The sequence below is a fragment of the Callorhinus ursinus genome, unplaced genomic scaffold (genome assembly GCF_003265705.2).
Source record: "Callorhinus ursinus isolate GAN/ISIS: 27379988/994484 unplaced genomic scaffold, GSC_fseal_2.0 scaffold84, whole genome shotgun sequence".
NCBI lineage: Eukaryota > Metazoa > Chordata > Mammalia > Carnivora > Otariidae > Callorhinus > Callorhinus ursinus.
The window spans coordinates 1193932-1219180 of NW_027397146.1; the positions used below are offsets into that span (position 1 = coordinate 1193932).

Genomic DNA, 25249 nt, shown 5'->3' on the forward strand with positions numbered 1-25249 from the left:
CCAGCTTTCTTTTGGTGTCCATTAGCATGGTAAATGGTTTTCCACCCCCTCACTTTCAATGTGGGGGTGTCTTTGGGTCTAAAATGAGTCTCTTGCAGACAGCATATGGATGGGTCTTGTTTTTTAATCCAATCTGATAGCCTGTGTCTTTTGATTGGGGCATTGAGCCCATTTACATTCAGGGTAACTATTGAAAGGTATGAATTTAGTGCCATTGTATTGCCTGTAAGGTGACTGTTAACTGTATATTGTCTGTGTTCCTTTCTGATCTATGCTGCTTTTAGGCTCTCTCTTTGCTTAGAGGACCCCTTTCAATATTTCCTGTAGGGCTGGTTTCGTGTTTGCAAATTCCTTTAGCTTTTGTTTGTCCTGGAAGCTTTTTATCTCTCCTTCTATTTTCAATGACAGCCTAGCTGGATATAGTATTCTTGGCTGCATATTTTTCTCGTTTAGTGCTCTGAAGCTATCATGCCAGTCCCTTCTGGCCTGCCAGGTCTCTGTGGATAGCTCTGTTGCCAATCTAATGTTTCCACCATTGTAGGTTACATATCTCTTCTCCCGAGCTGCTTTCAGGATTTTCTCTTTGTCTCTGAGACTCATAAGTTTTACTATTAGATGTCGGGGTGTTGACCTATTTTTATTGATTTTGGGAGGGGTTCTCTGTGCCTCCTGGATTTTGATACCTGTTTCCTCCCCCACATTAGGGAAGTTCTCTGCTATTATTTGCTCCAATATACCTTCTGCCCCTCTCTCTCTTTCTTCTTCTTCTGGGATCCCAATTATTCTAATGTTGTTTCATCTTATGGTATTGCTTCTCTCTCGAATTCTGCCCTTGTGATCCTGTAGTTGTTTCTCTCTCTTTTTCTCAGCCTCTTTATTTTCCATCATTTGGTCTTCTATATCGCTGATTCTCTCTTCTGCCTCATTTATCCTAGCAGTTAGTGCCCCCATTTTTGATTGCACCTCATTAATAGCCTTTTTGATTTCGACTTGGTTAGATTTTAGTTCTTTTATTTCTCCAGAAAGGGTTTCTCTAATAACTTCCACACTTTTTTCAAGCCCAGTAGTATCTTTAAAGTCATGATTCTGAACTCTAGGTCTGACATTGTATTAATGTCCGTATTGAGTAGGTCCCTGGTAGATGGTACTACCTCTTGTTCTTTTTGCTGAGGTGATTTTTTTCATGTTGTCATTTTGTCCAGAGGAGAATAGATGAATGAGAGAACAAAATGCTAACAGGTTAACAACGTCCCCAGCAAATATACTCTAAACAAATCAGAAAAGACCTGAAACCAGGGGACAAGAGAGGGAAAGAAAGAAGAAAGAGGAAAAAAAAAAGGAAAAAGAAAAAGACAAAAACAAACAAAAACAGAACAAAACAAAACAAAACAGAATATGATCAAATATGATCAGGCTAGTGCATAGATCAGTGCCACACACTAGATTTTGGGTGTATTTTGGTCCGTTAGAAGAAAGTGCCTCCTAAAATTTTAAAGGAAGAAAGACTTATATATGTACAAAATAAGGGTTGATACAATGAAGGGATGGCAGATGACTGTAAAGATGAAAATTATAAAAGATTTTATAAAAGGAATTGGTAAGTTGTTTTTAAAAAGAAAAAGAAAAAAGAAAAAAAAAGGGAGAGAATGTGATCAGGCAGGAGACTAGAACAAAGCCATACACTAGTGATTTAGGGTATATTTTGATCTGTTAGAAGAAACTGTATCTCAAAATTTTAAAGAGAGAACAACTTATATATATATGCCAAAAATAAGGTTAACTACTATGAAAGGATAAAAATATGACTCTAAAAATGAAAAATAAAAAATGTTTTTTTAAAAAGGGATTGATAAGATGTTGGTTGAAAAAGGGAAAAAGAAAAATTAAAAAAAAACAGTTAAAAAATTAACTTTGAAAAACTAATGAATTATGGTAAAAAAGCCATGAATTCTATGTGCAGTATTCCCCTAGCGCTGGAGTTCTCCCCTTCTCCTTGATCGGTAAACTTGGTCTTGGCTTGCTGGCTGTTCGTGCTGATCTTCTGGGGGAGGGGCCTGTTGCCGTGGTTCCCAAATGTCTTTGCCGGAGGCGGGAGTGCCCCGCCCTTGTTGGTCTGGGCTAAGCAAGCTGCTCGGGTTTGCTCTCAGGAGCTTTTGTTCCCTGCAAGCTCTCGGTACAGCTTTGGAGGACCAGGGTGAAAATGGTGGCCTCCCAATCTCCGCCCGGAGGAGCTGAGAACTCGGGGCCCCACTCCTCAGTGCGCCCCCAGAGAAAAGCAGTCACTCCCATCTCCCCGGTCTCCGGCTGCACTCCGTGCTCACCCGGCCTGTGACCGAGTGTTTCTATCTCTGGCACCCGACCCCGTGTGGAGTTTCCAAACCCAGCAGATCCCTGCCGTGCGCTCCCGCGCCGCTCCTCCCGGGGGAGGAAGGGGAGTCTCCCCGGATCTGCTGCTTGTTGGGTCCCTGCTGGAGGAGCAGTGGCCCGACTGGGCCGCGGATCACAGTTTATGGCCACCCCGAGCTGAGAGCCCGCGCCTCGGCTCCGTCTCTGCAGCCGGCTTCCCCGCTCCGATCCCCGGGAGCTCTACTGCACTCAGGCACCCCCGGTCTTTCTGTGACCCCCAGGGTCCTGAGACCACACTGTCCTGCGAGGGTTCCACCTCCTGCTTAGCCACTGGAGCGACGTCCCTCCGCGGAGCCGACTTCTAAAAGTTCTGATTTTGTGCTCCGCGGCTCTAGCACTTGCCAGAAGCAGCCGATGGAGGGCCCTCCCCCGCCGTCTGTCCTCCCTAATATCACCTCGGATTCGCTTCTCTGCACGTCCTACCTTCCAGAAAGTGGTCGCTTTTCTGTTCAGAGTGTTCTTACTGTCCTTATCTTCGATCTCCTGTTGAGTTCGTAGGTGTTGAGAATGGTTTGATCCCTATCCAGCTGAATTCCTGAGACCAGACGAAACCCAGGTCTCCTACTCCTCCGCCATCTTGCCTGCACTCCATCTTAACTTTTTTTTGAGTTGAAAAACGTGAATACAAAGTGATATCACTATTCGTGCTATTACTTTTTTCATTGAATTCAACAAATACTTGTACCATTAGCAAGGTATCAGGTACCTTGTGTGTTTTCAGTGGTCTGCCACTATATCAACCTTAGAAAGCAGGCAGGCTCTATGAACCCCAGGTGTAATGAGCAAAGGGTAAGATTCTGGAAAGTGGAACACACTTACCCAATGGCAAGTCTCAAAGAAACACCCCAAGAGCACTTGTACAATACACTTTCAGAGAGCCTGCCCACTGAAGAGCTGACCTTATTAATAGATGAACATACATGTGGTTTTACTCTTTAAGGAATGCAAGCTCCGCTTGTGTCTCCTCTGTTCACTGCTGTATTCTTTAGTGCCTAGAGCTGTGCCTGGCACTTAGTAGATGCATAATAAATATTTCTTGACACCGCACTTGGAATGAAGAGGTTACGTAGGTCACTGTTCTTTTCAAGAGCTGCTGTAACTCCTTGATGTTTGTCACTTCAATTTCTAGCTCTCTCAATCCTTGGCATTTGAGTATCTCCATCAGCTGATCTTCCCAGCCTTTTTAAAGACTCAGAAACTCTCTGGTTTGGATTACCCTGGAGGTTATCTACAACAACCTTCTATGTGATGGCTGAATTTTCTCTCCAGCATATGCTGACAAACATTCAGGCAGCCTCTATTGATGAAGTGGCTGGGCTTTGTGGTCAGACAGACCTTCGGGCGGATCATGGACAGGTTTTTTTCACCTGTCTGAGCATCAGTAAAAGAAGGATAATAGCAGCTCAATGAGCACAATGAACACAATGAAGACAACTCTGGGTGAAGAGGCAGGGCCTCAGTGACAGTGCTGAATTCTTCTGTTCTGCCTGAAGAACAGTCTTCCTCTCCTCCCAGTTGAAGACACTGGTTCCCCAGTACTGTGACCCAATCTGCTACTCAGGAAGACTGAAGCAACTTCAGGTCAGGATCTCAGTTTGTTCAGCCAATAATTGGTTTGGCTGCTAGTCTCGCCCTCACCTTTCAGGACCTGCCTTTATTGGCATAACTTGCCTGGCATTTCAGCACCTTTCTTTCAGGACCTCCCTTGCTCTGGTCTGACCCTGACCCTGTTCTGAAGCTAAGTAGGTCCCTCCCACCCTAATGCCCTCACACTAATTTCCCATTGGCCTGTGTTTGCCTCTCATGCTGGCCTTCAGATGTCAGGGGCAAAATGCCTCATCAGCTCCCCTAGATATGCGCAGATTCCTTAGCTGGATGTAGCAACTCTCTGCTGCCACCCACCTCTCATTCTAAAGCAGTCATCCCTAGAGTAGGGATGGTCAGAGTGAAGTTCCTCATTTCCTTCCCTTATTCCAATACTCTTGTCTCCCTTTTGCACTGTTGTTTCAACCTTTCTCAGGAGAACTAAGTTTAGGCAGTGTTTTAATGTCTTCAAAGGATAAAAGGGAAGCTTTCTATGGTGAAATTGACCTTTTATAAAGTGATGAGAATTTTTTTCTCCCAAGCCGAGAAAGATCTGATTTCTCTTTTATTTGATCTAAACTTCAGTATGCAATCACACATGTAATAAAGACATACTGTGTCAGCCACAGTAAAGGATACTAAGTCAAGCAAGGCACAGGCTCCATCCTGGAAAACCTTGTGTCTGGTTGGGGAGAAGGGTGAGCACATGGAAACATACTCTGTTGTTTGGGGAGTCAGGGAAGGAGATTCAAAGGAGTGAGGGATAACTTCTACAAGTGGGGTTCAGGAAAACCATCACCCTTCCACCAGTGAAATGTGGCCCAAACCATACCTTAGAACCTGCTTGACAGCTTTAGAAAAACTGCAGTCTTCCTACATCAGACTTTCCATAGGGACACTATTATACAGGTGCAGAGCTGGACACTTCTTTAAAGTGGGGCAGCAAGCTTCCTTCCTCTCCAAAAAACAGTATATGCTTTGAGAGTTATCATTTCTGAAGTGCATCCTATACAAGCAAAACTTTGTTTTCTCCCTTTCTTTTCAAGATAGGACTTGGAATGTCAAAATGAATTGGGCTGATTTTTTAGAAAAATCAGAACGTCTAATTATCTAATGCTTCCACATGCCACTGGAATCTGGGAAACAGAAGCAGTTCTTAGGGAAGGGGTGCATATGCTCTGCATACGTGTGAGAGAGGGAAAGGCATTCCAGTGGGCAGGATCAATATATGTGTGGGGCGAAGTGGAAACATGAGGACATATTGCCATGATAATGGCAATGAGCCCAGACTCAGACCTAGACTCAAATCTAGGGTCTTCTTATTACTGTGTAATCTTGGCCCAGTCTCTTAAGTTCTCTGAGCCTCAGTTTCTTTTCTTCGAAGCGAGGGAAGAAAAATAATAGCCCTTTCTTATGGGCGAAGGTATGGAGTCATATATGTTGAGTGCCTGAAACAGTGCTGAGCACGCAGCTAGTGCTCAGTCAGTGGTGGCTTGAATAAGCAAGGACAAGGTAGGCTAAAGGACCAAGAAGAAACAGCCATGGTGGAAAGGAGGATTTAACCCAAGTTCTCTCTGAACATTTTGAGCTTCAGAATAGCTCACAAAGCTGAAGGCAGGAATCCATACTTTTGAAGTATAAAATTCAGTACTGATAATATATTCCTAGTTTTGAGATCATCATCACAATCCATTATAGGATGTTTTCATCAACCCAAAATGAAACCCATGCCCACTGATGGGCATTTTGGTTGTTTCTATTTTTGGTTATTATGAATAACTCTGCTATGAACATTCATGTACAACTTTTGTGCAGTCATGTTTTCAATTCTTTTGATTATATACCTACGAGTGGACTTGCTGGATCATGTAGTAACTCAATGTTTAACTTTTTGAAGAACTTCCAAACTTTTTCAAAGAGAAACAACTTTTTATGTTCCCACCCCCAATGTATGAAGGTTGCAATTCTCCACATCCCATCAACATTTGTTATTGCCAGTTTTTTTTTTTTATTATAACCATCCTAGTGGGTATGAACAGGGTAAATGGGATTCTAATTCCTGTCCTTTTGTGAGAATTATAAATCAGTCATTATAAGGAAAAGCTTAAGAAACTGTAAAGTGCACATCAAGTATGAAGTATTAGTAAGAAATAATTCTGGCTTCATAGCCTGGGTTTATCATGAATACTGGGTTTTGTGAGTAGTAGGGCACTAAGGCAGGAGTTAGAGGAAGTAAGTATTTTTTTAAGATGTTATTTATTTATTTGAGAGGGGGAAAGAGATCATGAGCAGGGGGGAAGGGTAGAGGGATAAGCAGACTCCCTGCTGAACAGGGGGCCCAGTGCAGGACTCGATCCCAGGACCCCCGAGATCATGACCTGAGCTGAAGGCAGATGCTTAGCCTACTGAGCCACCCAGATGCCCCAAGGAAGGAAATATTTTTAGAAAGATGCATCTAGCACTAGTGAAAAACGACTATAGCTATTTCAAAAGTCAAATTTCTCTGTTTCAGGTATTTGTGTATGTCAGGGTAATTGGTGAGATTCTCAAAATTATGACACACTAAAACAAAAGCAGCTTCATTTTCCCGGTGTTATTATGAAGTGAGTGCTAGTTAAAATGATGCCTCAAAACTTGACCCTTCATTGAGCGTTCTGCACTAGGTGCTGCCAAGTGAGTCATTGGCATATGAGAAGTCATTGACTGGTTTTTAAATGCTGTACACCATTGCCAATGACAAGGGTACTAGCTTTGGACCTAGACTGATGCTCTTCACTCCTTTTATCTGTTTGATCTTAGGCAAGTCAGTCACCCTCTTAGCTTTCCTCATAAGTTTGCTCTGAGGTTTAAATTAGATAATACCTATGAAAGCACCTAGTGTTGTGCCAGGAACAAAAGGGGAGTTTTTCCTTATTATCACTATTAGCCTGGCCTGTAGGACAAATCCCATGGTAGATCCACAGCCCTAAGGCTAGGGCCCAGCTCAAAAGGAGTGATCTATTTTGATTAAAGATTATCATTTATTATTATTATTATATTCATTATATTATTAATAGTTTTTTGAGGTGTAATTGACATAGAGTAAACTACACATGTTTAAAGTTCCAATTTGATAAGTTTTGACACGTGTATGTCCAGGAAACCATGATCAAAATAAAGATAGTGAATCTACCCATCACTCCCAAACCTTCCTTGCACCCTCATTCCTACCTCTCTTCACTCCCAGGGCCCAGGTAACCACTACCTGCTATCTGTCACTATAGGTTACTTTGTATTTTCTAGAGTATTATGTAAATGCAGTCATTCAACATGTACAATTTTTGGTCTGACTTCTTTCACTCAGAATAATCATTTTGAGATTCAGTAGTTTATTCTTCTTATTGCTCAGTAGTAGTGTGTGCTAATTGTATGACTATGCCATAGTTTGCTTATTCATACATGTGTTGATGGACATCTGCACAGTTTTCAGTTTGGGACTATTACACATAAAGCTGCTATGAACATTTGTGTACAAGTCCTTGTATGACCATGTGCTTTCATTTCTCTTCAATAAATACCTAGGAGTGAAATGGTGAAGTCATATTTTAGATGTATGTTTTTTTTTAAATTTTTTATTGTTATGTTAATCACCATATATTACATCATTAGTTTTTGATGTAGTGTTCCATGATTCATTGTTTGTGCATAACACCCAGTGCTCCATGCAGAATGTGCCCTCCTCAATACCCATCACCAGGCTAACCCATCCCCCTCCCCTCCTCCCCTCTAGAACCCTCAGTTTGTTTTTCAGAGTCCATCGTCTCTCATGGTTCGTCTCCCCCTCTGACTTACTCCCCTTCATTCTTCCCCTCCTGCTATCTTCTTCTTTTTCTTTTTTCTTAACATATGTTGCATTATTTGTTGCAGAAGTACAGATCTGTGATTCAACAGTCTTGCACAATTCACAGCGCTCACCATAGCACATACCCTCCCCAATGTCTATCACCCAGCCACCCCATCCCTCCCACCCCCCACCACTCCAGCAACACTCAGTTTGTTTCCTGAAATTAAGAATTCCTCATATCAGTGAGGTCATATGATACATAGATGTATGTTTTTAACTTTCTAAGCAACTGTCAAACTCTTCTCCAATAGGCTAATGCCAATTGTGTGTGAGAGTTCTAGTTCCTCCACATCCTTGCCAGCACATGGTGGGGTCAGTCTTTCTGATTTTAGCCCTTTTAATAACTATGTATATATGTGTTACTTTGGTTTTAATTTGCATTTCCCCAGTGACCAGTGATTCTGAACATCTTTTTATGGGCTTATAACCATTCATGTATCTTCTTTGGTGAAGTGTCTGTTCAAATCCTTTGCCCAGTTTAAAAAATTGTGTTGTTTGCTTTCTTGTTACTGAACTTTGAGGATTCTTCATATATTTGGATACAAATTCTCTATCATATATATGCTTTGCAAATAAATGTTCTTTCCCTGCCTGCTGCTTGTCTTATAATTCCCTTAACAGTGCCTTCCAAAGAGTAGAATTTTTTTATTTAACTTTGACAAAGCCCAATTTATCAATTAGTTCATGTATGGATTGTACTTTGGTGTCATATTTCAAAAAATCTCTGCCTAACCTAAGGTCATAACTGTTTTCTCCTTATATAGAAGTTTTATAGTTTTAGGTTTTATATTTACATCTATAATCCACTTTGAGTTAATGTTTGCATGTGATGGGAGGTATGGATGATCAGAGTTCTATGTTTTTTTGTATATTGATACTCATTTTTCCAACACCTTTGTTACTAAAACTATACTTGCTCCAATGAATTACACTTTTGTCAAAAATCAGTTGTCTATATAGTGTGGGTTTATTTCTGGATTCTCTATTATGCTCCATTGATCTATTTATCTATCTTCATGCCAAAACCACATTACTTTGATTATTGTAGCTTTATAATAAGTCAAAACCAGCACTGTTTGTCCTGCAACTTTGTTCTTTCCTAAAGTTATTTTGGTCTTTTGTATTTTCATTTGAATTTTTAAATCATATTGCCAATTTGTACAAAAAAACTAATGGCATATTGATTGGGCTGGTACTAAACCTGTAGACCAATTTGGGAAGATTGGCATCGTAACAGTAATTAAATTTTATGGTTTTCAGTGCATAGGTCCTTCATCTATTTAGTTAAATTTTTCTCTCAGTGTATCTTATTTTTAGATGCTATTGTAAATTTTTTATTTCAATGTCCAATTGACCATTGATACTATATGGAAATAAAATTGATTGAATTTGTATATTGACCTTGTAATCTGAAACATTGCTAAACTCATTTATTAGTTTTAGTAGCATGTCATCTGTGAATAAAGGCAATTTTACTTTCTCCTTTCCAATCTGGATGCCTTCTATTTTTTTTCTTGCCTAATTGCTTTATTGAATAGAAGTGGTAAGAATAGGCATTCTTACCTTGTTTTTGATCTTAAGCAAAAACTAGTCAGTCTTTACTCATTAAGTATGATGTTAACTGTGGTGTTTTTGTACATTGCTTTTATTGGGTTGAGGAACTTTCCTTCTATTTCTAGTTTGTTGAGGTATTATTATTGTTATCATTATTATTATTCAGGAAAGGATGTTGGACTTTATCGAATGCTCTTTTTGTTTCTATTGAGATGATCATGTGTTTTTTCCCTTTAACCGATTAATATGCGGTATTACATTGATTGATTTTTGGATGTTAAACCAATGTTGCATTTTTGGGATAAACTGCACTTGTTCATGTGGTATAATCCTTTTTATAAGTTGCTGGACTTGTTTAGCTAGTATTTTGTTGAAGATTTCTGTGCCTATATTCACAAGGGCTATTGATCTATAGTTTTCTTTTCATGTGATGTCTTTGGCTATGATTTCAGGGTAATATTGGCCTGAGAGAATGAGTTTGGAAATGTTCCCTCTAATATTTTTTAGAAGAGTTTGTGAAGCATTGGTGTAAATTCTTCTTTAAACATCTGGTTAAATTCACCAGTGAAGCCATATGGGTCTCAAATTTTCTCTCTGGGATATCTTTTAACTACAAGTTCAATTTTATTAATGTATAGAGGGCTATTTGGGTTATGTATTCTTTTTTTTTCTTCTCCTATTTCTTTTTTTTTTTTTAAAGATTTTATGTATGTATTTGACAGAGAGAGACACAGTGAGAGAGGGAACACAAGCAGGGGAAATAGGAGAGGGAGAAGCAGGCTTCCCGCTGAGCAGGGAGTCTGATGCGGGGCTTGATCCCAGGACCCTGGGATCATGACCTGAGCTGAAGGCAGACACTTAACGACCGAGCCACCCAGGCACCCTTCTTCTCCTCTTTCTAAATCTCCTTCCATCCTCCTCTTCCTTTTACTTACTATTACTGGCTTATTATAAAGGATACAGCTCAGAAAGAACCAAACAGAGAGATGCAGTAGGGCAAAGTATGGAGGAAGGGACACAGAGCCTCCATGCCCTTTCAAAACGTGTCACCCTCCCAGAACCTTGATGTGTTGGCCAACCTGGGAGCTCTCCAAATAGCTTAGTTTAGGGGTTTTTGTGGGAGCTCCATTACATAGACATGATTGCTTAAATCATTGGTCATTGGTGATTTACTCAATCTTCAGCCAGTCACTCCTTCCCAAAAGTTGGGGGTGGGACTAAAATTTCCAATCCTCTAATCACATAGTTGGTTACTCAGGCAACTAGCCTCCTTCCTGAAGCTATCTTGGAGCCCATCTAGAGTCATCTCATAAGCATAAAGTTAGGTGTAGTTGAAATGTATTTTTTCTTGTGAGCTTTGGTAGTTTGTGTCTTTCAGAAAATTTATCCATTTTATGCAAGTTGTCACATTTATTCACATACATTGTTCCTACTATTTTCTTATCATCTTAATATCTGTAGAAGCTATTGTGATGTCACCTTTCTCATTCCTGATATTGGTTATTTGTGTCTTTTCTTTTGTTCTCATTTGTCTGACTAAAGGTGTATCAGTTTTATCATCCTTCTCAAAGAATCTTTTGGTTTCACTGGTTTTCTCTATTGTTTTTCTCTTCTCTACTGCATTGATATTGTTTTAGTCTTTATTATTTTCTTTCATCTACTTTCTTTGGGTTTAAGGTGCTTTTCTTTTTGTAGATTCTTTTTTTTTTAAAGATTTTATGTATTTATTTGAGAGAAAGAATGAGAGAGAGAGAGAGAGCACATGAGAGGGGGGAGGGTCAGAGGGAGAAGCAGACTCCCTGCCGAGCAGGGAGCCCGATGCGGGACTCGATTCCGGGACTCCAGGATCATGACCTGGGCCGAAGGCAGTCGCTTAACCGCCTGAGCCACCCAGGCACCCGCTTTTTGTAGATTCTTAAGAAAGAAGCTGAGGTCATCGATTTGAGGCATTTCTTCTTTTCAAATATAGGCATTTAGTAATATAAATTTCCCTATAAGTACCACTTTGGCAGCATCACATAAATTCTGTTATGTTGTGTTTTCATTTTAATTCTGTCTAAAATACATTCTAATTTCCCTTTGATTTCTTCTTTGTCCCATGAGTTACTTATAGGTATATTATTTACTTTCTAGACATATTTCTCTTATTGATTTTAAATTTAATTCCACTGTGGCCAGAGAATAAACTTCACATCAAATGAATTCTTCTAAATTTATTGGGACTTGCTTTCTGACCAGAGTATTATATCTTTGTTGGTAAATGTCCCATGTGCACTTGAATGTGAATTCTGATGTTATTTAAATTATTCTGTAAATGTCATTAGGTTAATTTAATTGACAATGTGGTTCAAATTTTCTATATCTTTACTGATTTTCTGCTACTTGTTTTCTCACTTATTGAGTGAGGGATATTGAAATCTCTGATTATGATTGTGGACTTGTCTGTTTCTCCTTGCAGTTCTATCAGTTTTTGTTTCATGTAATTTGAAGATCTTCTATTAGTAGCAAAATGTTAAGGATATTTTGTTCTCTTGATTAATTGACAACTTTATTATTTAATGACTTCTTAGTTTTGATAATGTTTTTTCCTCTGAAATCTCTTTTGTCTGATTATTAATAGAGCCACTCTGGCCTATAGTTAACTCCATCACCTCTTTCCTACAGGGACAAAACCCAAATGAGAGACTGTCTACCTAAGGAGGTGAATGAACTGAAAATGATCACAAAGTTTCTTCACCTAGAAGCTGGAAGCTTGTTACGGCTTTTCATAAGAAAAGAATTCCACCAGTACTCCTCCAGGAAGGTAAGGTCTATTTCTTCAGAAGCCTGCAGAAAGAAAGGAGTTAGGATGTTAAGAGTGCCAGCAGTAAAATAAAAGTATCTTGTGGGTGAAGATACATGTTGAGACGAGCTTTTTACATAAGGCACACATGCCTCTGGTTAAGTCAAACCCGATTCTGGGTGTACTCATCAGTTTTAGTTTGTAGTTTTTTGCATGCAAACACCCATTACAACTTGCAGCATCTATGTATCTGCCTCATCCCCCCTACACTATTAAAACCTAAGCCTGGGTAGTACACCTACTGAGATAAGCAAGACCCCCAGATTTGAAACAAGACTAGGATACCCATGGGGCGCCTGGGTGGCTCAGTTGGTTAAGTGTCCAAGTCTTGATTTCGGCTCAGGTCATGATCTCAGTGTTATGAGATGGAGCCCCCGTCAGGCTTCGCACTGGGCATGGAGCCTGCGTGAGATTTTCTCTCTCCCTCTCCTTCTGCCCCTCCCCCACTCTCTCTTGCTTGTTCTCTCAAAAAAATAAATTTTTAGAAAAGAAAGAAGACTGAGGTACCCAACAGAGCAAGTTTATTCAGTGAAGTCTTGATAGCCTGAAGGTAATGATTACAGATTGGAAAACAGAAAACTGAGGAGAGCTATGTGGTCACTGGTAAAAAGGAGGTGGGAATAAAAAAGATCCCTGGTACTAGCAAGAACTGAATGATCTTCAAGGTGTGTAGGAGGGAAATGAGATGATTTGCATCTCTGCATAGACTTAGATATGGCCACGTTATCGTGGATGGATTGAAGGTAAGATATAAAAAAAACACAACAACTTGGCATCAGTGAAGGGTGGGAGAGAACAGGACGTATCACTGAATAGGGTGGCTGTGGGGAAGTTTGGAGGAGACACCCTCCTTGCCATGTGACCCACCAAAATTGACATACAGAGATGAGGAGGGTGACAGGTCAGTGTGGAAGACTCAAGGGGTGCTACGAAAACTCCCCCTTTCTCCCACTGCCGCATCTCTCCTCCCCTGAAGTTTTGTCAGCATGGTCTTTTGTGGTGTCGAAGCATCTCAAGGCTACCGCTGGCTGGAGGGAGCTTTGTAGACCAAACAAAGCTGAAGGGTGTGTCCCCTCATTATCCTGGGGAGCATGTATAAGTAGGTCAGGAGGCCTGGTAGGCCACTGGGAATTTTGGCATGGGAAGGGTAACCTGTAAACCACAGGCTTCTAGTAGAGTTATAGAAAAACCGACTTCAAGCACCACAGGGAGGAAAAAGAAGACTGCTTGTCAACCCCGGTTCAGAGGCAGTGGCAAAGGTGAGATGACTCCATTCATGCTTTTCCTCATCTCCTTTGATTCCTTGTCCCATAGACTCCTTCCCTGTCCTTGCCTGGCACACATATCCTCCCCAGCCTCTCGCTTCTCCTGAGGCCCCTGCTCCCTTCCACCTTCCATCTTCTTCCCCCTAAATCAGTGCCCATCTGTGCTCGCCCTATTGTCTTTGCAGGTAGCCAAGACTCTTTCAAGAGAGTTTGAGAGAAGAAACCTCTCCCAGAGTACCCATTCCTTTAATTAAGTCTAAACAAACGAAAGGACCAATACTGTTCGGCCATTATCACAGGCTGAATGAGAACCTGAATCAAAACCAGCCAGAGCAGGACCAAGAGAGTGTAGAGAAACCCACCACTTTAAATGATGACATTTAAGGACAGCCAGAACTTAAGAGTGGGGCCAGAGACCTCAAATATCTGTGAATTCTCCAAAGTCTAGTCACTAAGAAATGGCCAACTACTTAGAACCAAACCATGCACAAATAGGATACGTCCATGGTGATGAATAAAACAAAAATTTGTGTGAAAATTTGCATGTGTGTCTCTGTGTGTTCTCTGATGGTAGGGAAGGACAAAGGGAAGAGGCAAGTGTGTGAGAAAGGAGAGAGGTGGGGTTGTACAGAGTTGGGGGTTAGACTAGAAAGTCCACAATTAGACAAACATTGGGAATAAGGACTAGATAAGGTCTGAGCACTAAAGACAAATTTCATAACACTATCTCGTAGGCGAGGAGAAAAAAGGTCTGGTGTTTCTGCATGTGTATGCAGGCAGTTGGGGGCCAGCAACATAAGGATGTAGATTGCAGGAACCTATATTGGGTGAAGTGTGTGGGATGACACTGCCACCACCCCCAAAAGGCAGACAAATACATAAAATACATTACCTCTAGGCTACCTACCTCATAGGGTTGTTTGTAGCATCCTGCCCTGTGCTGTAAGAAACTAAGACCCCCCCCCCAAAAGGACCAAAAATCTCACCCTACTAAAAGTCAATGACAACACCCTTAAGGACTGATTAGGCTACGTTCTTGTTAAGAAAACTTGGAATGATACCGTTGGCTAACAAAGGTGAGGGAGTGCAGTGGGAGTGATTCACCCATAGTGCGGGCAATAAAGGGGAGCATTGTTTGCAGACAATTTTTCATTAAACTTTTTATTTTGAGATAATTGTAGATCAACATGCAGTTGTAAGAAATAATACAAATAGGGGTGGCTGGGTGGCATAGTCGGTTAAGGTCTGACTCTTGGTTTCAGCTCAGGTTGTGATCTCGCTGTTGTGGGATCAAGCCCTGCATTGGCTCTGAGCTCGGTGTGGAGTCTGCTTCAGATTCTTTCTCCCTCTCTCTCCCCCCTCTACCCCTCCCTGCTCATGCTTGCTCTCTCTCTCTAAAATGAATAAATAAATTTGGTATACTTTTCCCAATTTCCCACAATGGTAACATCATCCTTTCAAAACTATAATACAGTACTGCAACCAGGATATTGACATTGAGACAGTCAAGATGCACAACATTTCCATCACCAAATGAAACCTCATTTCACCCTTTTATAGACATATCCACTTCCTTCTTGTTATAGACTGAATGTATCCCCTTAAAATTCATATATTGAAGTCTCAATCCCTAATGTGATGGTATTTGGAGGTTGGGGACTTTGGGAGGTGATTAGGTTTGGATGAGGTCATGAGGTAGAGCCCCCATGATGGGACTGGTGCCTTTATAAGGGGATGAAGAAACCTGAACTTGCTTTCTCTGCCACGTAAGAATACAGCAAGAAGGCACCTGTCTGGAAACCAGAAGAGGGCCCTCACTATGAACCAAACTGACTGGCACCTAATCTTGTACCTCCCAGCCTCCAGAACTATGAGAAAGAAATTTCTGTTAAGTCATCCAGTCTATAGTACTTTGTTATAACGCATTGAGCTGACTAACACATCTCCCATACCCACATCTTCCCCTGACAACTACTAATCTGTTCCCATTTTTATAATTTCATCTTTTCAAGAATCTTCTATAAATTGAATAATACAGTATGTAAGATTTTGGGACTTTTTTCACTTAGCATAATTATCTGAACATTCATCTAGGTTGTGTGTATCAACAGTTCATTTTTTATCATTGAGTAGTGTTCCATGGTATGATGGCCAGTGCCAGGGTAAGAAAACCTGAACTATAATTGATAAATTGCTGAAAATTTGGTGCGGACAACTCTGAATTAAAAACTCTGGAGACGGCAGGGCGCCTGGGTGGCTCAGTCGGTTAAGCATCTACCTTTGGCTCAGGTCATGATCTCAGGGTCCTGGGATCGAGCCCCACATCAGGCTCCCTGCTCAGTGCAAAATCTCCTTGTCCCTCTCCCTCTGCTCCTCCCCCACTCATGCTCACTCTCGCAAATAAAAATAAATAAATAAACAAATAAATAAATAAATAAATAAATAAAATCTTAAAAAAAAAAAAAACCCTCCAGGGAGACCCAGTTGTGGGTCAAGGGCACAATAATGTGAGATCTACCTCCAGGACCTCAACCAGGTTCCACAGTAAATATCGGAGAAAAAAAGCCCTTGGGCTTCTGGTAGCGGGAAGGAAAAAAAAGAACCATTTTGAAATATGCCAGAACACTCTGTTCTTTGTAACCAGGGTTGACCTCAGGAGAACCTAGTTAACCAGAGCCTAACCTGCTGGGGTATCATCAGAGCCTAACTGACCAGAAGGAAGGGAAATACCCAACTCCAGTTAGCTTTAGCTTTCCATGTGGAAGAAGGGAAATACTCAACTCCAGCCTACTCTAGTCATCCTGTTCCACCTAAGGGGGTGTGGGAGAAAAGGATGAAACACTTGTGAAGTTCACAATCCAGAGATACAGGCTCACTAAAAGAGTGAGACATACTCATAGGACAATAGAACATTTCCCCCCAGACCTTACCACCACATTACTAAAGGCTTACTTACAGCAGTTCCTTTTACCCAGTACATCATGTTTGGTTATCAAGAAAAAATTACAAGGCATATTAAAAGGCAAAAAACACAATTGGAAGAGACAGGGTAAGCATTAGGACCAGGCATGGTAAGGATGTTGGAATTATTAGACCAGGAATTTAAAACTACTATGATTAATATGTGAAGGGCTCACATGGATAAAGAAGACAGCATGCTTGTGAAGGTGTAGAGCAAGAGGGATTCTCATTCGTTGCAGGTGGGAATGCAAAATGGTACAGCCACTTTGGAAGATGGCTTGGCAGTTTTTTACAAAAGTAAATATACTCTTACCATATGATCCAGGAATCATTCTTATTGGTATTTACCCAAAGGAGTTGAAAACTTACCTCCACACAGAAACCTGCACACAGATGTTTATACTCGCTTTATTCATAATTGTCAAAACTTGGAAGCAACAAGAGGCTGTTCAGTAGGTGAATGGATATACTGTGATACATCCAGAAAATGGAATATTATTCAGCACTAAAAAAAGAGCTATCAGTCCATGAAAAGATGTGGAGAAAACTTCAATACGTATTACCAAGTGAAAGAAGCCTTTTAATCTGAAAAGGCTACACACTGTAAGATTCAAACACCAGTTGACCCTTGAACAGTGGAAGTTCGAACTGCATGGGTGCACTTATGGGTGGATTTTTTTTGATGTACAGTACAGTACTGTAAATATATTTTCTCTTCCTTATTTTCTAAATAATATTTTCTTTTCTCTAGCTTACTTATTGTAAGACTAGACTATGTAATACATATACAAAATATGTATTAATCAACTATTTATCAGTAATGCTTCTGGTCAACAGGCTATTTATAGTTAAGTTTTGAGGGAGTCAAAAGTTATACATGGATTTTTGACTACATGGGGTGTCCATGCCCCTAACTCCCATGTTGGTCAAATGTCAACTGTATATGACATTTTGGAAAAGGCAAAACTATGGAAACAATAAAAGTCAGTGGTTGCCAGGAATTGGGGAGGGGGAGATGAATAGGTGGGGAGCATAGCGGATTTTTAGGGCAGTGAAAATACTTCGTATGATACTATAATAGTGATTATTCATCTGTCCAAACCTATAGAATATATAACACCAAGGGTGAACTCTAATGTAAACTGTGGACTTTAGATGATTATTATGTGTTAATGTAAGTTTATCATCTATAACAAATGTCTTACTGTGGTGGGGGATGTTGATAATGGGGGAGGCTATGCATGTATAAAGGCAAGGGGTATATGGGAAATCTCTGTACCCTCCTTTTTTTACTGTGAACTTTCAACTGCTCTAAAAAATGTCTTTAAAAATATATAAAATGATACAGCCAAAAATCAAATATGTAAATTAAAATGGAATATTTAAAATATTCAAGTAATCAAAAAAAGTTAAGAAAGGAAGAATAAAGAATAAAAGTACAGAAGCAACAAACAAAACTGATACAATAGAAGACCTAAATCCAATCATATCAGCAAGTACATTAAATATAAAAGGTATACACACATCAATTAAATGAGCAAAATTGTCAGGGTGCCTGGATGGCTCAGTCAGTTCAACATCTTTTCTTGATTTCAGCTCAGGTCATGATCTTGGGGTCCTGGGATCAAACCCTCCATCAGACCCCCACTCAGTGGCGAGTCTGCTGGTCTCCCTTTCCCTCTGCCCCTCCCCTCCTAGCTCTCTCCCTCTCTCAAAATCAGTCTTTAAAAAAAGAGCAAAACTGTCAAACTGGATAACAAAAATAAGACCCAACTATATGCATTCTTCAACAAGCCCATTTATTTTTTCCTATTCTTGTGTGTGTTATGTCATTAAACTTTAACTGAATTTTATTTATTTTTTAAATTGAGCATAGTTGATATACAAAGTTAAATTATTTTTAGGTGTACAACATAGTGATCCTTTAACAAGCCCATTTTAAATATAATTTACAAGTGAAAGAATTGATAAAGATGCAACAGGTAAACATCAATGAAATTAAGCAAGCATGTGTATATTATCAAGAAGGAGACTTAAGAACAAGGCAATTGCCTGGGTTAAAAGGGACATTACATAGTGATTAAATAGTGTATTTGCTCAAAATATTTAACAATCCTAAATGTGTGTGTACCTCATAACAGAGTTCCAAAATACATTAAGCAAAAACAGAAATTAAAGTAAACAGAAAAATCCACAAATATTCTTGGAGAATCCAACACTCCTCTCCCAGTAATACGTAGAACAAGTAGTTAGAGAATCAGAAAGTATATGTCAGAGCTGAACAACCTATCAGCCAACTTGACCAAATTGACATTTCTAGAGTAGTTTACCCCAAAGAGTAGACTACAAATTCTTCTCGTGTATATATGGACCATTTTCTAGAATACGTAACATCATAGGCCATAGTATAAACTTTAACAGATTTTAAAAAATTGAAATCATAGAAAGTATGCTCTGACTATATCAGAATTAAACTAGAAATCATTAAGAGAAAGATACCAGGCAAGTTCTTAACATCTGGAAATTAATAACATTTCTACATAATCCATGGGTCAAAGAGCATGGAGGACATTAGGAGAAGGAAGGGAAAAATGAAGGGGAGGGGGAATCGGAGGGAGAGATGAACCATGAGAGACTATGGACTCTGAGAAACAAACAGGGTTTTAGAGGGGAGGGGGGTGGAAGGATGGGTTAGCCTGGTGATGGGTATTAAGGAGGGCACGTACTGCATGGAGCACTGGGTGTTATACGAAAACAATGGATCGTGGATCACCAAATCAAAAACTAATGATGTATTGTACGGTGACTAACATAACATAATAAAATAAAATTAAAAAAGATTGTAATTCAAGGGAAAGTAGAAAATATCATTAATTGAGTGAAAATGAAAACAGCATAACCAAAATTTGTGGGGTATAGCTAATGCAGTGCTTTGGGGAAAATTTATACTATTTAATGCTTACATTAGAAAAGAAAAAATCTCAAATCTGTGATATAAGCTCCTATGTTATGAAGCTAAAAGCACAAGAGAAAAGTAAATTCAGGGGCACCTGGGTGGCTCAGTCAGTTATTGTTTGCCTTTGGTTCAGGTCATGATCCCAGGGTCCTGGGATTGAGCCCCATGTCAGGCTCTCTGCTCAGTGGGCAGCCTGCTTCTTCCTCTCCCTCTGCCTGCCGCTCCACCTGCTTGTGCTCTCTTGCTCTCGCTCTCTCCCTCTCTCTGTCAAATAAATATATAAAATCCCTAAAAGAAAAGTAAATTCAAAGCAAGAAGAATGCAAAAGTAAAGAAATAAGATAAAATAGAAATAAATGAAATTGAAAACAAAATAGGCTAAATCAATGAAACCAAAAGCTTGTTCTTTTTTTAAGTCTTTATTTAAATTTCAGTTAGTTAACATACAGTGTAATATTAGTTTCGGGTGTACAATACAGTGATTCAGCACCTCCATACAACACTTGGTGCTCATCACAAATGCACTCCTTAATTCCCATCACCTATTAAACCAAGACAGATATACCACATGATTTCACTCCTATGTGGAATTTAAGAAAGATTGTTCATTATAAAAATCAATAAAATTGATAATCCTCTAGCCAGATGGACCAAGCAAAGGAGAGAGAAGACACAAATTACCGAAATTTGGAATGAAAGAAAGGATATCAGCCTGGATACTGTAGGCATTAAAAGGATGATTAATTAATAACATGGACAACTCTATGCCCATAAATTTGACATCTTAGATAATATGGACAAATTACCTAACAAAAAGTCACTTAAGAAACAGACAACCTGAAAAGTTGTATTCCTATTAAAGAAATTGAATTCATAGTTAAAAACTTTCCACAAAAGGAAACTTCAGTCCAGATGGTTTCATTGGTGAATTGTCCTAAATACCTAAAAGAGAAATAATACTCATTCCATTACAACAACTCTCCAGAAAATAGAAGAGGTGGAAATACTTCCAAATTCATTTTTTTGAGCAGCATTAACATGATTACCAAAACCAAAGGCATTACAATAAAGGAAAACTACAGAGCAGTGTTCCTCATAAACATAAATGTAAAAGTTCTCACCACAACATTAGCAAATTGAATCTAACAATATATAAACAGTGCATCATGACCAAGCAGGGTTTATCCAGGAAATGCAAGGCTGGTTCAACATGCAAAAATCAATCAATATAACATACTAAAAAAGAAAACCACATGATCATATCAACTGATGCAGAGAAAGCATTTGACAAAATTCAATATCCATTTGTGATACAAACACTCTGCAAACCCGAAATAAAAGATAAACCTGATAACCTGATAAATGTCATCTATGAAAATCCTTAAGCTAACATAATACCTAGTGGTGGAAAATTGAATGCTTTCTCTCTAGGTCAAGAACAAGACAAGGATGTCTGCTCTAACCAATCCTATTCAATATCATCCTTGAAATTCTAGCAAGTACAATAGGGGAGGAACAAAGAACTAAAACATACCCATTGGAAAGGAAGAAATAGAACTATATTAGTAGACAGCACCACTGTCTAAGTAGAAAAATCTAATGAAATCTCAACTCTTAAAACTATTTAGTGAGTTTAGCAAAGTCACATTGTAGAAGTCAATATACAAAAATTAATTGTATTTCTATATACTAGCAGTGAATATTTGGAAATGGAAATTTTGAACAGCTTTACTGAGGTATAATGGATGTACAAAAATCCTGCACATGTTTAATGCATACAATTTGATGCATGGGGACATGTGCATTTACCCATGATACCATCACTACAATCAAAGTAATAGATATCTCTAACACCTCCCAAAGTTTCCTTGTGTCCCTTTTTTTGGTTTCTGTTTTTGCTTTATTTTGTGATAAGAGCATTTAACATGGCATCTACCCTCTTAACAAATTTTTTTATTGTTATGTTAATCACCATATATTACATCATTAGTTTTTGATGAAGTGTTCCATGATTCATTGTTTGTGCATAACACCCAGTGCTCCATGCAGAACGTGCCCCCTCGAATACCCATCACCAGGCTAACCCGTCCTCCTACCCTCCTCCCCTCTAGAACCTTCAGTTTGTTTTTCAGAGTCCATCGTCTCTCATGGTTCGTCTCCCCCTCTGACTTACTCCCCCTCATTCTTCCCCTCCTGCTATTTTCTTCTTTTTCTTTTTTCTTAACATATGTTGCATTATTTGTCACAGAAGTACAGATCTGCGACTCAACAGTCTTGCACAATTCACAGCGCTCACCATAGCACATACCCTCCCCAATGTCTATCACCCAGCCACCCCATCCCTCCCACCCCCCACCACTCCAGCAACACTCAGTTCCTCTTAACAAATTTTTAAGTGTACGGTATTGTTAACTATAGGCACTATATTGTACAGCAAATCTCTAGAACTTATGCATCTTACATTGAACAACTTCCCAGTTCCCTTTTCCCCAGCTTCTGGCAACCACCATTCTACTCTCTGCTTCTATGAATTTGACTACTTTAGACACTTCATATAAGTGGAATCATGTAGTATCTGTCCTACTATGAGTGGCTTATTTTACCTAGCATAATGTAGAAAGGAAGTATTTACAGTAGCCCCCCAAATGGAATATTTATATGTAAATCTAACAAATTATGTGTAGGACCTGTATACTGAAAACTACAAACTACTGGTGAAAAAAAATTAAGTAAGATCTAAATAAATGGAAAGATACACTGTGTTCATGAATTAGAAGACCCAGCATCGTTAAGATGTCAATTCTCTACTAATAGGTCTATGGACATAGTCCCCATCCAAAATCGCAGTAGGTTTTTTGTAGATATCAACAAACTTATTCTAAAATTTATATGGAAAACCATGTGAAATAGAATAGAAAAAATTTTTGGAAAAGAACAAATTTGGAAGACTCACCCTACCTGATTTTAAGACTTAATATAAATCTAAAGTAAACAAATCAGTGTAATATTGATAGAGGGATAGACACATAGATCAATGGGAAAAAAGTGAGAACCTAGAAATATACCCACACAAATATGGTCAATTGAATTTTGACAAAATTGCAATGGCAATTCAATGAAGAAAGAAGAGCCTTTTCAACTAATGCTGCATGAGCAATTTCACAAATCCATATGCACAAAAAATTGAACCTTGAATGTACACATACCTCAAATCTTACACGTTAATTAGCTCAGAATGTATTATAGACCTAAATGAAAAATTTTAAAATATAAAACTTTTAGATGAAAACAGGAAAAATCTGTGACTTTAGTTAGAGAAATAGGTTTTAGATACAATACCAAAAGCATGATCTATAAAAAGAAAAAATAATAAATAGGGCTTCATATAAACTAAAAACATTTCCTTCGTAAAAGACATCATTAAAAGAATAGAAATACAAGCCATAGACTGGGAGAAAATATTTGCTAATCACATATCTGACAAAAGGACTTATGTTTAGAATATACCAAGAAATCTCAAAACCCCAAAATGAGATCAAACAATCCAATTAGAAGAAATCAGAGAGGGAGACAAACCACGAAAGACTCTTGACTCCAGGAAACAAACGGAGGGTTCCAAAAGGGAGGAGGGTGGGGGGATGGGTTAACAGGGTGATGGGCAGTAAGGAGGGCACATGATCTGATGAGCACTGGGTGTTATATGCAATTAGTGAATCACTGAACACTACACCAAAAGCAAATGATGTACTCTATGTTGGCTAATTGTATTTAAATTTAAAAAAAGAAAAATGGAAAGATTTGAACAGATATTTCACCAAAGAAGATATGTGGATGTATCAAAGAAGATACATGGAAGCTACATATTTATATAGACAAATATACACATGAAAATATGTGCAGCATCATTAGCTGGTTTGGAAATGCAATTTAAAACCACAATGAGAACCACTACACGTCTATTAGAATGACTAACATTCAAAACTGTATAAAAAAGAAAAAACTGACAAGCCAAGTGCTGGTGAGATTATAAAGCTACTAGAAGCCTCATACAATGCTGGTGGGAATGCAAAATGGTACTGCCACTTTGGAAGACAGTTTGGAAGTGTTTTTTTTTTTTTTTTTTTTAAGTTAAACATACACTTCTCATATGACCTAGCAATCTTACTCCTAGGTATTTACCCAAGTGAAATGAAAACACATGTTCACACAAAAACTTGTATGTGTATGTTTATGGCAGCTTTATTCATAATGTCAAACAAAAAGTGGAAACAACCCAAACATCCCTCAACTGGGAAATGGATAAATAAAGTGTGACACATCCATCCAATGGAATACTACTCGGTAATAAAAAGAACAAACTACTGACACACACAGGAAGGTTGAATCTCAAATGCATTATGCTAAGTGGAAAAAGCCTATCTGAAAAGGTTACATACTGTATGATTTCATTCCTGTGTCATCCTGGAAATGCTATGTGTGTGGGACAGAATGCTTAACTACAAAGGAGTAGCATGTGAGCACTTTTTGGGGGGTTAGTTAGGGAATTGTTCTGTGTCTTGGTTATGGTAGTGGTTGTATGACTCTGTGGTAGTGGTTGTCAAAACTCATCAAACTGTATACCAAAAGAGTGATTTTTTCTGAATATAAATAAAAATAAACTTAAATTTTAAAAACTATATACATGAGGGAAAAAAAGCCCTCTGGCTGGCTTCTGGATAAAAGTTTGTGAGAGAGTAAGGGCAGATGTGAATAGACCAGTTAAGTGGAGGATTTCGATCAGAGTAGACAGATACGAGAACTATGAGGAGATAGACTGAGCAGTGACTGGTGTGGCAGAGGGAGTGGGATGAGTCTAGAATTACTCCTAGGTTTCTAGTTTGTTCATGAGATTCAGCAATGCCATTTATAAAATAGAGAACAAAAGAAGAGGACCAAGCGATGGAAGAAAGATAGTATGTTTATTTGGGGACACGGGACATTGTGAAAAAGTTCTACCTGTATATGGGATATCAACATAGAAATGGTCAGCAATGACTTGAATATTCAGATTTGGAGCTCAGGGGGAAAGTTCTGGGCTAGAGATCAAGATTTGGGAGCCCATGAACTTGGAATTATTTCATCAACATACAAAACATGTTCCTGATCTTATTTGGCCCCTCTGTTGCATTCAGCATTTGACCTCTCCCTTCTTTTGAAGCTCTTTGGTGCCTTAACTTCCATGACAATGCACCATCGTGATTCTCCTTGCATTTCTGTGTCTTTTTTCCCAGTCTTCTTTGTGGCCTCCTCTTGCTCCATCTGATGAATATTTCTCGAGAACCCTACTATGTGCAGGTTGTCATACCAGGTGTTGAAGTCTCTGCCCTGAAGGAGTGTATAGTCTAGTGAAATCTTCCTTGGCCTGCCCTTTAAATAATAGCATCTCCAGGCTTCTGCCTACTTCTCTTCCTGGGCACTGTATTTTGGCCTCTAGGTGGCCCCAGAGCATCTAAGATGAATGGGAAGGGGCCTGAATAATGAATCTATAAGCACTCACAGGGTCTTCAGTAGTCTACGCCTTAGTCAAGTACATTCAAAGCAGGCTCAAAAGGAAGTTGTTCTTGGACTTTATGATCTGGTCTGTGTTCATTCTCCAGGCTCATCTTTCTCTTATTTCCCCCTTCATTCATTGCCCTCTGGCCACATGAATCTTCTCTCTCTTCCTCTAATGCACAAAGCTCAGTACTGTCTCAGAGTCTTCGCTCATGCTGTTCCATTTGTTTATTACCCCCTCACCTGTGCTACCCAACCATCCTCAAC

General features: G+C 39.3%; 1 protein-coding gene across 1 annotated transcript in view; it reads left to right on the forward strand.

The window, feature by feature from the left end:
* The window catches only part of PASD1 (PAS domain containing repressor 1), a 191345-nt gene that overhangs the window by 53037 nt on the left and 113059 nt on the right, over positions 1 to 25249 (forward strand). Inside the window, exon 2 of the mRNA XM_073887869.1 lies at positions 12092 to 12230. The gene's annotated coding sequence lies outside the window, so the exon portion shown is untranslated. The remainder of the gene's footprint in view (positions 1 to 12091; positions 12231 to 25249) is intronic.